The sequence below is a fragment of the Amblyomma americanum genome, chromosome 9 (genome assembly GCF_052857255.1).
Source record: "Amblyomma americanum isolate KBUSLIRL-KWMA chromosome 9, ASM5285725v1, whole genome shotgun sequence".
NCBI classification, from domain to species: domain Eukaryota; kingdom Metazoa; phylum Arthropoda; class Arachnida; order Ixodida; family Ixodidae; genus Amblyomma; species Amblyomma americanum.
Genome location: NC_135505.1, coordinates 14,176,015 through 14,190,486, shown reverse-complemented (window position 1 = coordinate 14,190,486; position 14,472 = coordinate 14,176,015). Strand labels below are relative to the sequence as shown.

Here is a 14,472-nt window from a genome sequence, read left to right as displayed (position 1 = left end):
ACCAGTGATTCAAACTCACGGTTTACCACGTCACATATACTATGCCTAGATTCATAGCTTGACAGTAGCGAAACAGACTAAGTCCCGCTTTGACCTTCTCTGATCTTGAAGTTCAGAGCGCCAGCCCGGGTCGTTTTCCGAAGTTGTACTGCGACGACAGAGTTCACGCTCTAAAAAAACAAACAAAGACAAAGTCGGAGGCAGTACTAAATCAGGAGCACAAACTAAAACACCTTATCATGTGACTTAAATGTCTGCAGTACCGAGCTCGCCTGAAGGCTTTGTTTACGTCAGTATTCCCCATTCACACAGTTCTAAGAAGAAACCAATCTTTTCATGAATGTTACTTTCGGCATTCTCAATGTTTTTCTTGCAATTTTTTTAAGATTTTGTGCACTCCTGGAGCGCAGAGCTGGCCCAAAAACACGCGCTTCGCTCACTGCTGCGGTCGGCCGGCGGGCGCCAAGGAGTAAAAGCGTGTCGTGCGCAGAGCTCACAGCCGCCGCGCGAGGAGAATCGAGGACAAAAGCGCGGCGCGGAGGAGAGTGTCGCTACTTTCAAATTATCAAGGGGCTTTAGTTGGTGCGTGTGTGTAGCGCCATCTTTTCGGGCTGACCTGAGTTCTTTATCTTAATAGCTGTGCCAGCCGCCAAAGGGCACAACATGTATATACAGACCTGCCAACCCGACGATGCTAAATCTACTATAGAGGATGCCAAGAAATACTAGAATTCGGTGAAAAATACTAAAATTATGTTTTAGTACATCAAATTTTTTATTTGGCTATGAAAACAAAGCAACTTCAACTGGTGTTTCAATACATCACGCAAACAACTTCAGAAAGATGTCTTCGAAGTGGAAGGTTGGGACAACACTGAGGATTTTTCTTGAATTGCTGCTGAACTGTACCCAAGGGGGCCGGGCTTCGTCAAGCTGCGCATGTGCAGCTTTTTTCCGTTGCCCCCTTTCTTCCTCTCGGAGAAAAATAAATTTGACTTTGACTTTGACTTTGATGTTGCTGCTTTTGCCTTTCTCAGAAAGTCCTTGTCGAACACCTGATCGTGACAGACTACAGACTCCTTACATTTCACAACTAACAGCTGTTCTAGGCTCTTTTCTGACATGGATGAGCGAAACTGAGTGCAAGTCTTCTTCACTTTGCTGAACACTCTTTCACAGTCTGCGTTAGTGTGTGGGAGAGTCAGAATCCCTAACATAACTTTTGAGATATTATCATACTTAAAAGTACGGTCAATGTCCTGAATATTGGCAATAGCATGCCACTGCTCGTCTATCCGCACCTGTGTAGTTAATTGTACTGGAAGTTCTTCGAGCTGAATGCGGCTTAACTGGGCTTGGATGTCATCCAGGTCCGAGTCATCATCCTGCCCCTCAGAAACTGGCAAGAGAACTGGAAAGCGATTGATGAAGTACCTGACATCAGCAAACTTTGCTGTCACAATGCTGGAAAGCCTTGCCACTTCTGCTTTCTTCAGAATCTCTGACTTAAAGGGGAATTTCAGGATGATGTAATCGCTTACCACCACAAAAAATCTTCTTACTCGTGTAAGAAACTGTTGCTTGCCAGCAATCTTCAGCCTTTCTAAGATTTGTAGAGTTTGGCTGCCGATTACAAGGTCATCATCATCCCTCTGGCTGCCAGAAGACTTGTAATCAATATCTGTCAGCTCACAACTACTCTTAATAACAGATGGTTTCACGAACCGCAGTAAAATCTCCCTGAGCAGGCTGTTCAAAACTTCCAGAAGCACATGTACTTGGGGAGCTCCAGACTGCAAAAAGGTGTTTGTCTTTTCAAATTCTGGTATGACTGACAGCAAGAAGGCGCAGTATGCCTTGTTGACATCTGATGAAAGGAACATGAACAGTCTTTCTTGCCTATTTATGACCTTGGCCACTTGCTGCTTCAGAGCTTGCTGCGAAGGAGCTGAGTCGATGTCCAGCCTTGGTCGCTTGTTCTGATGTGCGATTTTTGCTGTCCGCGTCGACTTCGGAGAGTCCATCTCTGGATTTCGTTGTTCACTTGGTGATTCCAAGGGTTTCTTCGATGGCTTCACTTCACTGTGAAAGAAGCTGAGCAGTGGCTGCCACTGCTCAACAAGCCGTTTCAAGCTCCTACCAAGAGATAACCAACGAGTGTTGACATGTTTCAGGATTTTTTTTTACTCTACATCATGCAAGCATTGAAAAGCTCTCAGTTTGTCTTTCCTTTTTGAACTCTTCTCCAGGTAGTAGTAGACATCAATCAGCACCTCGTCCACACTTACAGAAAGGCAGGCCAAACCCTTCTGAGCTGCCAAATTGATTAAATGGCAACAACATCCAAGGATGGCAATGTTTTCATGGTTTTCTTTGAGAACAGCAGCAACCCCATTCTTAGATCCGATCATCACTGGTGCGTTATCGCACGCCATGCCGACGCAGTTCCGTACAGGCACGTTGTTGGCCTTCAGCGTGTCTACAACAAGTGCACCAATGTTCCGTCCAGTTGAGTCTCCCTCGAGTGTAGGCATTGCTAGCAAAGCAGTACGAACAATGCCGTCGACGAATGTGACAACAATCGGGTAGAGCTTTGCATCATTGCCAGCGTCGTTGCTCCCGTCGGTAGCGACCGAAAACGGTCCGGATTGAAGACAGCTTACAACACTACTGACCTGTTGATTGGCTATTTCCTTGGCGATTGCAGCCGTTTTTGTACGAGCGCAAGCGTAGGCCACTGCCTCTTTGGAGTTCGGAAACATTTTCCTGAAGAGGTCTCCCGCATGGTCTGCAGCAGTGAATGGCACGTTGTGCTCGATGAGGAAAGCTGTGAAAAGGCATTCCGCTCGAATAGTGCCTTGGTCCACCGAAGCGCTAAAATATCCACCGAGCTTCTCGTTGGTGTCAACGATCTGCGCCGAGTCCTTGTGCTTCTTTGTTCCGAGATGCAGGAGGTTGTCCCGACGACCGGCGTGCGCAATGTTCAGATCACAGCGGCAGACAGTGCAGAAAGCATATTTTTCACCCTTGCGAGATTTCTGAATGCACGGAAAATCCGTCGAATAACTTGGTATGAACACTTGAAAGTACTTCTTGCCGGACATCTTACAACGACACCCGAAGCAACAACGCTGCACGCCGCGGAAATCACAACGCCGCCGACAACACAACAGGCCTAACAAGCCCGGCTATGACCACACCAAACGCACCATTTCAAACGGGCAAACACAACAGAAGAAAGAATGCGAGGAAGTTCTCTCCTTCCTGCATGAACGCGATGGTGGTGATGACGATGGCTATCCCGTTTGCGAGCCACCAAAAACCTCAGTGTTGCCAACACAGAATCAGAATGTACGGTGTGCAGCCGCTGAACGACAAAAATAAACAAAAATCGTAAAAACAGAGCGACATTACGATACTCGTAAAAAAACGCTGGAAATCGGGCACTTTACGATAAAATCGTAAAACTTGGCAGGTATGTATATAATAACATTGTCACTAGTCGTCACGGTTAAAGAAACAGAGAGAGCTCTGTGGAAAACAGGGATGCTGACGAAATCAGCACTTTGAACACCACGGAATTGCTGTGTTCTTTTTGTCGTTTTTTCCCCGGCCCTTTACCCAGCGAATAACCTTCTCACTGGCACTGCCGACCACCTGATCTGGATATCCGCTGTTAGTCAGTCCTTCCACCTGAAAATCGATACTTTCCTTGATGCGATGGTGGCAAGACTTTGATGGAACTGACTTTGAACACGAGACCGCGATTCCATCCTTTATGAGCTTCGAGTGTGCTGACGCAAAATTTAACAGGCTTTTCGCGGAACGCAGACGGTAAGTCCAACAAAGATAGTCTGGTTTTTTAAGCATTCGAAGGTCCAGAAACTGCAACTCTCCTTCATTTGGAACCTCGTCATGAACTTGAGGCCCATACCGCGGTCCTTAAACAACTTCACTATGTCTATTACCCTGCGTACGAAGCTATCACAGTTGTCGACGGTGATTAAGTAGTCATCAACGTAACAAAAGGCCTTCCGAAACAGGCCAGCTGAATTCAGATCTACCTTCTTGTCAACAAAGCATAAGAACATGCTACTAAGAGCAGGAGCTACCCTAGACCCAATGCACACCCCTGCGCGCTGCCCGAAGAAACGGTCACCATAACCAATGACTGTAGACTTCAAATAGAGCAACAGAATTTCTAGCAAGGATTCAAGGCACACACCGCACCTTTCAATAAACACCTTTTCATCATAGTCACCAGCTACGCATGAATGGACGCACCTCATTAACATGTTGTGTGGCAACGAGTAGTACAGGTCCTCGACATCTATGCTGAGGAAATGGCACTGCCCAGGGTTTTCATCCATCAGGTATCTGACCACGGCTTCTGAGTTCTAGATACTGTATGAGTCATATAACTTCAGAGATCCTAAATTGCTCTGTAAATACTTTGAGACGTTATCCTGCCACGAGTTATTCTCCGAAACGATGCAACGGAAGGGCATACCTTCCTTATGCGTCTTCACGCTGAAGAAGGCTTCCAGATGGGTTGCCGAGGTTGCCTTCACTGACGGCGCTAGACGTAGAAGGTTGTGGCTCTGAAGAAGTGTCACTGCCTGCTTCTTCACTGCGTTCGCTCTGAATTGCACTTCTTTAAACTTCTTGTCAACCGCCCCACTTGCCTTTTCCTTGAACGTGCTGGTTGGCATGACGACGAACACTCCATCCTTGTCAGCAACCAGCAGCCGCAGGTCACGTTCCAGCATATATTCAACCAGCTGGTCTGTGCTCCCGCGCTTCCTTTGCTTCTCGTTGGTCCACTGCAGCACCGAAAGTCACTCGTCGGCGCATCAAGAACGAAATTCACTAGAGACGCACCCATACACGGACTTTGAGAGAGCGAGCTTCTCCGCTGGATGAAGAACGGTCTCAAAACCAAACTTCGGTCCCAACTGTAAAGCCTTCCTATGCTCCGCTGAAACAGGCTTCTCCCCTAAAACGATGATGTTGCCTTCTTTCGTGGACTGTACGCGTCCATGCTCAGGAAGCCTGGTTCTTGCCAAATACCATAGCTACTCTGTCATCCTGTAGGTTGTCGTGGACCACTCGCGGAACATGCCCTGGAGGCCGCACACTAGTTTCAAGTGATCATTAAAGAATCTTGCCTGGCGCCACCACTGGCAACGCGGCATCTTGGTGAACCTTCTGGTGTGTCCCCTTGAAGGCTCCATGAACGCACAAACCCCGGCAACGTCCACAGGGCACCGGAAGTACCTTGCGTACCAGGAGAGGGTGCGAGTCTTGCTTACGGCGATTAGCGACATTACTGCTAGGTTAGATAGGTCAAAATTAGAAGACAGGAAAGGACTCACTGTATTAGAAACTAGTTGCAACAGTGCAGAAAACAGCTAGTTGGTATACGTTCATTATGATAAATCCAGGCGCTCACAAACAACAACACAGAGGGGACACAGCGCTTACTCGCAACTGCAAGAATTTTTATTCAGAGGCTTCTATATATATATATATATATATATATATATATATATATATATATATATATATATATATATATATATATATATATATATATATATATATATATATATATATATATATATATATATATATATATATATATAAATATATATATATATACTACAAACACCAAAACAAACCCAGAGTAATCGCACGCCGCATGCCGACCGATAAGCAGGAAAAGATTAACACGCGGTTTTCAGTCGCTCTTTCAAAAAACTTATCTCTCCACAAGACAAGCCAACTTAAGGGTCACTGACACATGTATGCCCCCTTTCCGCGATATGATAGGCTTCAACTCTCTCCCGCGTTACACGATCTCGGTGACGAAACAGACCACACGTTTTAAAAAAAAGGGGAGAACATTTCTTCTTGTGCTTGCTGCAGACACGACAATGAAGAACCATATTGTTTCAAGTGTTACCTTTTCCCAAATCTCCGGCATGCTCCATCAGCCGCTCATACAAACAACGACCACTCTGGCCTATGTACACTATTCCGCATGACATGGGGATATTGTACACTGTGCCCACTTTGCACAGTGCCTCTGAATAAAAATTCTTGTGGTCGCGAGTAAGCGCTGTGTCCCCTCTGTGTCGTTGTTTTTGAGCGCCTGGATTTATCATAATTAATGCCAGGCTTAATCCGCACTCCCTCACAGAGGGCCAGAAAGACACGCGGGCATCAATGAGCGCTTATTTGCTCTCCGAGGCACAGAAGGGTGCTGCATTCGTCGACAGCAACGTTGCTGAAAAACTACGGTTTTCTCATTATGATCCTCAAACAAAGCGGCAGAATGCCGAATGGCGGTCCACAAGCTCTCCTGTGTCGAGAAAGGTGTGGCGACAGAAGACGAAAATAAAGACGATGCGGATAGTTTTTTTTTTCGATGCCTTGGCCAAGTGTCTATAGGACCACGAGTTCGTCCCACAAGGGCACACGGTGAACCAGGGGTGTTATATCCGCGTAATGCACTGCGACGCTGTCGCCCTGACTTATGGGCATCTGGACAATGGATCCTCCTCTACGATAACGCAAGGCCGCACAGAATTTCGTGACAGAATTTCTCGCCAAGCACAGCATTACTGTAGTTCCCCATCCGCCATAATAGCCTAATCTCTCCTCATGCGATTTTTTTATGTTTTGTCGTGTGAAGAGAGCCCTAAAAGGTATCTGGATGGGGAGCGTGTAGGCCATTCAAGACGCCCGACAAAAGAGTTGAAAGCCCTGCAAAAGAAGCGTTTTTCAACTGTTCCCAAGACCGCAAGAAGCGTTGGAAGCTTTGTATGAACTGCAAGGGAGACTATTTCGAGGGGGTGCTGCACGAAGGATTTCAAGGTTAGACGCATTTTTTTAATGGGCTCAGTCTCGGAACAGAGGTTGTATTTTGGCATGATGCAACCAAAGGTTTTCGATCCACACCGGCGAGGGTGCTCGCGTTCCGGAAATTTTAGAACCTGATATGGCTACTACTACCGACCAGCTACATATCTCTAATTGCAACGAGTTGCCTATCTGCGACAGTTAAAAAGTTAATGATCAGAAATTTGTTACCCAGCTTGCTACTAAGACAATTCACCAGCTTTCCGGTTTCCGCCAACAGTGGTAATACTGTGCCGAAAAACCCGTTTTTTACCCAGAAAAGAACACTTTTGAAAAATTTTTAGAGCCTTTCCTGAAACACCAGGTATAAAAGCTGTATTTTACCGGTACTCCCCTCTGGGGCTGAATTGTGGAGGATAAAGACAAGCGTTCAGCTTAAATTGAGGACAACGCATAGAGCTGTGAAAAGGAAAATGTTAGATGTAACGTTAAGGGGCATGAAGAGTGCGTAGAGGGTCAGAGAGTAATGTCCTAGTCGGAATCAAGAAGAATAAATAGGCTTGGGTAGTGCATGTATTGCGAGAGCAAGATAACCGATGGTCGTTAAGGCTAAAGGACTGCATACCTAGAGAAGGCAAGCGTAGCGGGGGTTGCGAAAAGTTAGGCTGGCGGGTGAGAGTAAGAAGTTGGCGGTGATAAGGTTGCCCCAAATGGCACATAACAGGGTTAATTGGAGAGGTATGTGAGAGTCCTGCAGTGGACGTAATTAGGCTGATGATGATGATGATGATGATGGCGACGGTGATGTGCGTCAGTCCTAACCTCAGCAGTCATGCAGACGTTTCAAACTCAGGGCATAGAACAACTTTCTTTAAAAGTACTGGAAGATACCTATAGTACTGCATAGCCACCATAGTCCTACAAAAAGACAGCAATAAATTACCAATGAGGAACGCTGTGATACAGGGGGACATTCTCAGGAAATGCAGCTCACCGCCTGTTTACAGGAGATGTTCAGAGACCTGGATAGGGAACAGTTGTGGACAAAAGGTAATAGAAAATGCTTTTATAGTTTTTGATTTTTTAATGGCATTGTCTTACTACGTCACTCAGCTGGGGGATTAATAGCAAAGCATTATAATAATCTTACCAAGGCAAAACAGGAGGTGGGCCTGCAAATTATTTCACGAAAAAAACTAAAGTAGTGTTCAACGATCTAGCATGTCAGCAGCGGTTTACGATCGGCAGCCAGGCACTAGAAGTGGTAACGACAAACGTTGACGCAGGGCAGGTACAAACCGTAGATCTGGACCGCGAGGATGAAATAAGAAGAGTAACGAGTGTGGTCCACTGCGTTCCGTAGGCATTCTCAGACAATGAATGGTAGTTTACCAGTATACCTCAAGTTAATATTGGCCGAGGTTCAGCCGGGGACCTAGTAGACGTGCGAGAGCAAAGTCGGCGGTATTTATATTGAAGAAAGATGTGACGTCATTGCTACGTCATGCACGGAGGTTCGGCGCGGCGGCAGCGCAGCTCGGCTGCAGCTGTGGCTAGTCACGTGGTGTGACGGCACGCTTGTGATGCCTGGCTCAAGGCTAAAAGGCAATGTCCACGTCTTTGAAAGCTGCAGATCGGAAAATGGAAAATTGAAAGTTGGTTTTGGGGGAAGGAAATGGCGCAGTATCTGTCTCACATCTCGCCGGACACCTGAAGCGCGCCGTAAGGGAAGGGATAAAGGAGGGACGGAGAGAAGAAAGGAAGAAAGAGGTGCCGTAGTGGAGGGCTCCGGAATAATTTCGACCACCTGGGTATCTTTCGACCACCTAGGGAGTTCTTGGGTTGGAACCGACCCGGCGGCTGCGTTTTTATGGAGGCAAAAAGCTAAGGCGCCCGTGTACTGTGCGATGTCAGTGCACGTTAAAGATCCCCAGGTGGTCAAAATTATTCCCGAGCCCTTCACCATCGGCATCTCTTTCTTCCTTTCCTCGTCTTTCACTCCCCCCCTTTATCGCTTTCCTTACGGCGTGGTTCAGGTATCGAACGATATATTAGACAGATACTGCGCCGTTTCGTTTCCCCGAAAACCAATTATTATTAATATCGTTAACGCGCACTGACATCGCACAGCACACGGGCGCCTTAGCGTTTCGCCTCCATCGAAACGCGGCCGCCGCGGTTGGGTTCGAACCTGGGTGTTCCGGATCAGTAGCCGACCTCCGTAACCACTGAGCCACCGCGGCGGGTCAGAGAAAATGGAGCTCTCGCTCCAAAAGTATAAAACAGCTGTGCCTTACCGATACTCACCTATGGTGCAGAAATGTAGAGGCTAACAAACGCAGATCAACTTAGAGTTATGGCAGCGCAGCGAGCTATGGAGAGGAAGAGGAAAGGTGTAACGTTAAGACACAGCAGAAATAAGAGAGGGTCAGAGGACCCACGCGGCTTCATGACGTCGTACTGGAAGTCATTAAGAAGAAATGGGCTTGGTTAGGGCATGCAATGCGAAGACAAGATAACCATGGTCGCTAAGGGGTATGGAGTGGATTCCAAAAGAAGGCACGCGCCGCAAGGGCCGGCGGAAAGTTAGGTGGACGGATGATATAAAGAAGTTTGCGGGGGCAAGTTGGTCACGAATGGCACAGGACAGGGTTAATTAGAGGCAATATTTGGGAGAGGCGTTGGTCCTGCAGTGGGCACAGTCAGGCTGATAAAAATGATGCGATAGCAACAGATTTCACACTTCTCACGGGATGTGTTGCAACTTCTGCGTGCGTTTGCGCGGTTTCCTTTAGAGCTGCATGCCGGCGTAACAACTGCCATATCCGGACCGCTAGCAGCATTAACAGGTACTCCCTGTGCTGTGACGGTGCCGCCATTTTCTTGTATTACAACATTCTTGTCCCTCATTCTTCTGCTTTCTTTTTTCCATTTATTTGACATTAGTTATTGAGCTCCTGCATAGCTTAAAAACGCGTAGAAAGACTAGCAGACGAAGAAAGAACTTAAGGGCAAGCGCTAACTTAAAACTAGAACTTTATTCGGCACAGGAACACTAATAAAAAGGAACATCGTTATTATGCATGTTCATTCCTCGAATAATATTTCAATAGCTTGTCAGCGGTATACATAGAAAACCAAAGTAATGTAGAACAGTCTCTGAAGGAAACGGCGTTTTAGAATTGGTAGCGAGGGACTGGAAATGGTAAGGAAATACTTGTATTTAGGGCAGGAAGTGACCGCAAATCCGGATCTCGAGAGTGAAATAACTAGAAGAATAAGAATAGGGTGGAGCGCATCTGGCGCGTTCTCTCAGATAATGAATGACAGTTTAAAAATATCCCTCGACAGAAAGACATCTAACAGCTGTATCCAACCGGTACTCAATTGTGGGGCAGAAACGTGGAGGCTAACGAGGATTCAAGGTAAATTAAGAACAACGCAGCTAGCCTTGGAAAGAAAAATGATAGATGTAACATTAAGAGGCCACAGGTGGGCAGAGTGGGTGAAGGAACAAACGGCGGTTAATTATACCCTAGTCTAAGTAAAGAAGAAGAAATGGACTTGGTCAGCGAGATCACCGATGGTCATTAGCGGTGACGGAGTGGATTCCAAGAGAATGCAAGCGTAGCAGGAGGCGGCAGAAAGGCAGATGGGCGGCTGAGGTTAAGAAGTTTTCGTGGATACGATGCCCGCAGCTGGCACAGGACAAGTTTAAATGAAAAGTTAGGAGACAAGCCTTTTGTCCTGCAGTGGGCGTAGTCAGGCTAATATTGATGATAATATATGGTTATTGGGGGAGGGAAAGGCTGCACTCTAGTTCAAAAGAACTTAGCTATAAAATATTTGCTGTAGGATATTTAAGAAAAAGCTAATAGCGTAAAAGGGTGAAAAACCATGCCCTAATCGGATTCTAATGACCAACCTGCAGATGTACAGCCCTGTACAGTAGCGTTAAACTTCTCTGTTATGACAGATGTATGACGTTATGGAAAGGGTATGAATTCTTATTTTCACCCTCATCAGTACTAGCATGCCAGGCTAACTACGAGACACACCACTCCTGTAATCTTTCAAATTAAACTCTCCCTTTGTCTTAGTAAACTGTGATTCCCACAGGAATTGCCAGCACTATTTTATTAAGACGAGCGCCGAAAATAACAAACCCTTTGCCTCCATGTGTAATGACAGAAGTATTTGCCGAACCCCGGCAGTCGTGCGGACCGTTCATTACGTTGTCGTTGGAGCCAGCCAGTGCAGTTTATCAGTACAATGTGAGGCCAAACAATTTTTTAAAGAATGAAACTAGACGACTGGACTTCAACTGAAATTGCGAATCTTGTCCGCTTTCTGTTTCAACGTTACACCCATCATGTTCATTTTCATAGCTCGCTTCGTGATCCTCAATTTAAGCGGAACCCTTTTCGTTATCCTCTTCTGCCCTATAGGTGAGTTCCGGTAAGATACAGTCGAGCCCACTTATAACGGCCGCAGATATAACAAACGCTCGCTTATTACGGACGGGTGCGGTGATACCGTCAAAATATAAATAATGTAACGGCACTTTGTCGCAGATATAAGGTACAACTTTGGCCGCACCGCTCGGTTATAGCGAACGAGGAGGCGCCGTAAACTCCTCCCGAAGTTGAAGAGGTGCTTCTGGCCAGCTTAGGTATGAAAGATCGCCTCTCAGCCTTCACGACGCCGCCCTGAAAATAGCATTTCGACCCAAAAACGCAATAAAACATTCAAGGGGCGCTTTATTTACCTAAAGTGCGGTGAGGCGAAAGCCTTTATTGCGGTGTTGCTGCTTGTGTCGCTGATGTGTGGTTAAGATGTTATTTTAGTACACATTTGTTTTTGAATCTTAAATGCTGGAGACACTGGAGAGCATTTGGGAGGCATCCTTCTGATTCGATGCCTTTCTGCACATACTCTTCAGCGTCCTAGACAAGGAGAACTACTTATGCGTTGGCGGGAAGTAGCGTAGTCGTTAGCAAGCTCGGCTTCGCAACGGGAGGATGGTGGTTTGAATCCCATCGTGCACCAAGATTTTTTTTTTCTTACCGAGTTGAAGAGTGTGACGAACGGACGGACGGACACCGCGGTTATGAGCCATTAAAGGCTTTCGCCTTAAAAGGCGGCATTGAAACAGTAAGTGACCGCCGGCCAAGCCCGCGTCGATGGCCTACGAGGCTGAGCTTGCTGAGCAAAGGGTCCCACGTGGAAGAGGCGTTTTGCGGGCGAGACAGGGGCATGATCGAAAGTGAAGGTACTGACCATGACCGTGGATCAACTAACAGCAGTGATTTGAGAGTTTTCAATGCCTTGCTGGTCATTTTGGTCAAGTGGTATGCGTTGCCTACCCAGTCGGCTCTATTTTTTGCGCTGCTACCACGTGCAGAAATCGTCATACAGCGGACAGTGCGGCAGATGCACTCTGGGCCACGAGCGCTGCGCCACCTTCCTCCTGGTCATGAGCCCAGAAACGACATATGAAGCTGGAAAACACACGCGATCAGACGCATGCAGATTTGTGGCTATATTTCGTTGATGCGTAGCTGGCTGATGTTTCCTGAGATGACTGCGTTCCTGCGACCAAAAAATGGCAGACACCGTGCTCTGACGAAGACGCTGAACACCAAATGCGAACACTTCCCTGCTACCAGGAATCTATTTATGTGGCTGACCTGCCAACAGTTGCCGTAGACGCTTCAACCTCGATTGGTTATATCCCGTCCCCAAATTTGATAGCTGGATGCATGGGCCTTGTCGAGTATTTAATGACCACCTTAGATAGCCGACACTTGTTGCGGCCTTTGGATTTTTGGCTCTTATACAGAGAGTCCATTTACCACCAACATCAGATGTAACGAACGGAATTCGCGTGACCACCAGGTTCATTATAAGTGGGCTCGACTGCACAACTGGTTTGTAATTTTCTTTTAAGGGATATTGGTAAACTGTCATTCATGACCTGAGAGAACCTTCCAAATGCGCTCCACCCCATTCTTATTCTTCTGGCTATTTCACTCTCGTGATTCGAATCTGCGGTCACTACCTGCCCTAAGAATTTATCACTTCCAGTGCCGCGCTAGCATTTATAAAGTGTTCTTCTTTTCCGGGGCTGTTGAGCAATACTTTTGTTTTTTACTTATTAATTTTTAGACCCACAGTTCTTTCCTAATTGTCTAAATCATCGATTATGCTTTGCAGTTCGCCTCCTGAGCGACTCATCAAGGCAATGCCATTAGCGAATTGCAGATTACTGAGGTGTTCTCCACTAACTCTTATCCAAACTGTTCCCAATCCAGTCCTTGAATACACCCCGTAAACAGGCAGTGAATACCACTGGGGAGATCGTGTCCCCCTGCCTGGCACCCTGCCTTATTTGAATTTTATTGCTGAGTTTATGGAGGACTATGGTAGCTGTGCAGCCGTTATATATATCTTGCAAAATTTTTACATACGGCTCTTCTACATCATGATTCAGCAATGCCTGCATGATTGCTGAGCCATGACTGTGCCGAATTTAGGTCTCCCCGTTAAGTTCAGTGTGTATACTAAGCCAACTCATACCGGCCGCTATTTCAACTTTAACCCCAACCACCATGTTAACCACGAGGCATCCGTTGTCTCCTCCCTTTTGAGCGGAGCAAATTCCATCTACTCCTCCAAAGCGGAGAAAAAATCGGAAGAAGCCACTGTGTTGGCCGATCTGCAGGAGAATGGCTACACATGCCTTTCGCTCCTTCAGGTTCGGAGGTTAGGGAGGCCAGTCAACACGAAAACAACTCAACACGCTCACATTGTGCTTCCATACTTGAGGGCCGCCAGCAAGACGCTGAAACGCATTTTACAAAAACACGACATCTGCGCGTCTCACAATCATGTGTCAATTGTCAGCTGCTTTTTACCATGACCCAGAGAAAATCAACCGGGTGTCACTTAGCAAATTCTATATTCCAAGTGCCCGGCTTCATACATCGGCGAAACAAACTCCTCGGTGTGCAAATAAGGCAGCACAGAAATGACCTCCGGTCAATGAATTAGGAAGGTAGCTCCTTCGCCGAGCACTACAAACACACCGATCAGAGGATTGCCTTCGAAGAGATGAGCGTCTTGGCCATGGCACTTAATCCGTTCAAAAGGCGCCGTGTTGAGTCATGGCACATCTGGCTCAAAAAGGCGACGGGACGGTGAATATGACTACAGGAATGCTCCCCTCCGCGTACGTTAGCGTATTTCACGTCGTCTTCAGAAATGAAAACCGAAGACCACTGTCTGATGCTGCTGCCTCGTATTTCAGTCACCCTTGTAGAAGGGACCTAGTTGGTACCGATTTTCTAAACCATCATTTCGAGAAGAATTGCGCGAGCCTGAAGAAGTGGTAGCTGGTCGTGAAGTTTTTCTTCTCTGCATGCTAGCTAATATGGAGGCTCCTACTGTCCTTGCATTCTGCGGGCAGGGCAATATTAAATTCTTTTTATGGCCCACTCTACTATATGTCCTTGCAACCTGCTTGCTGCGTGCCAGGGTTCAGCTCTTTTTGTTAATAGTAAACCTCGCAATGTTCCACCGCAGGAAGCCAGACAGCATAACACGCTG

At 46.7% G+C, this 14,472-nt stretch overlaps 1 protein-coding gene and 1 pseudogene across 2 annotated transcripts in view; both read right to left on the bottom strand.

Moving 5' to 3' along the window:
* Nucleotides 1-14,472, bottom strand: part of LOC144104476 (uncharacterized) — a 100,020-nt gene that overhangs the window by 24,773 nt on the left and 60,775 nt on the right. The gene's annotated exons all lie outside the window — the stretch shown is intronic.
* LOC144105050 (uncharacterized) lies at nucleotides 164-3,104 on the bottom strand (annotated as a pseudogene).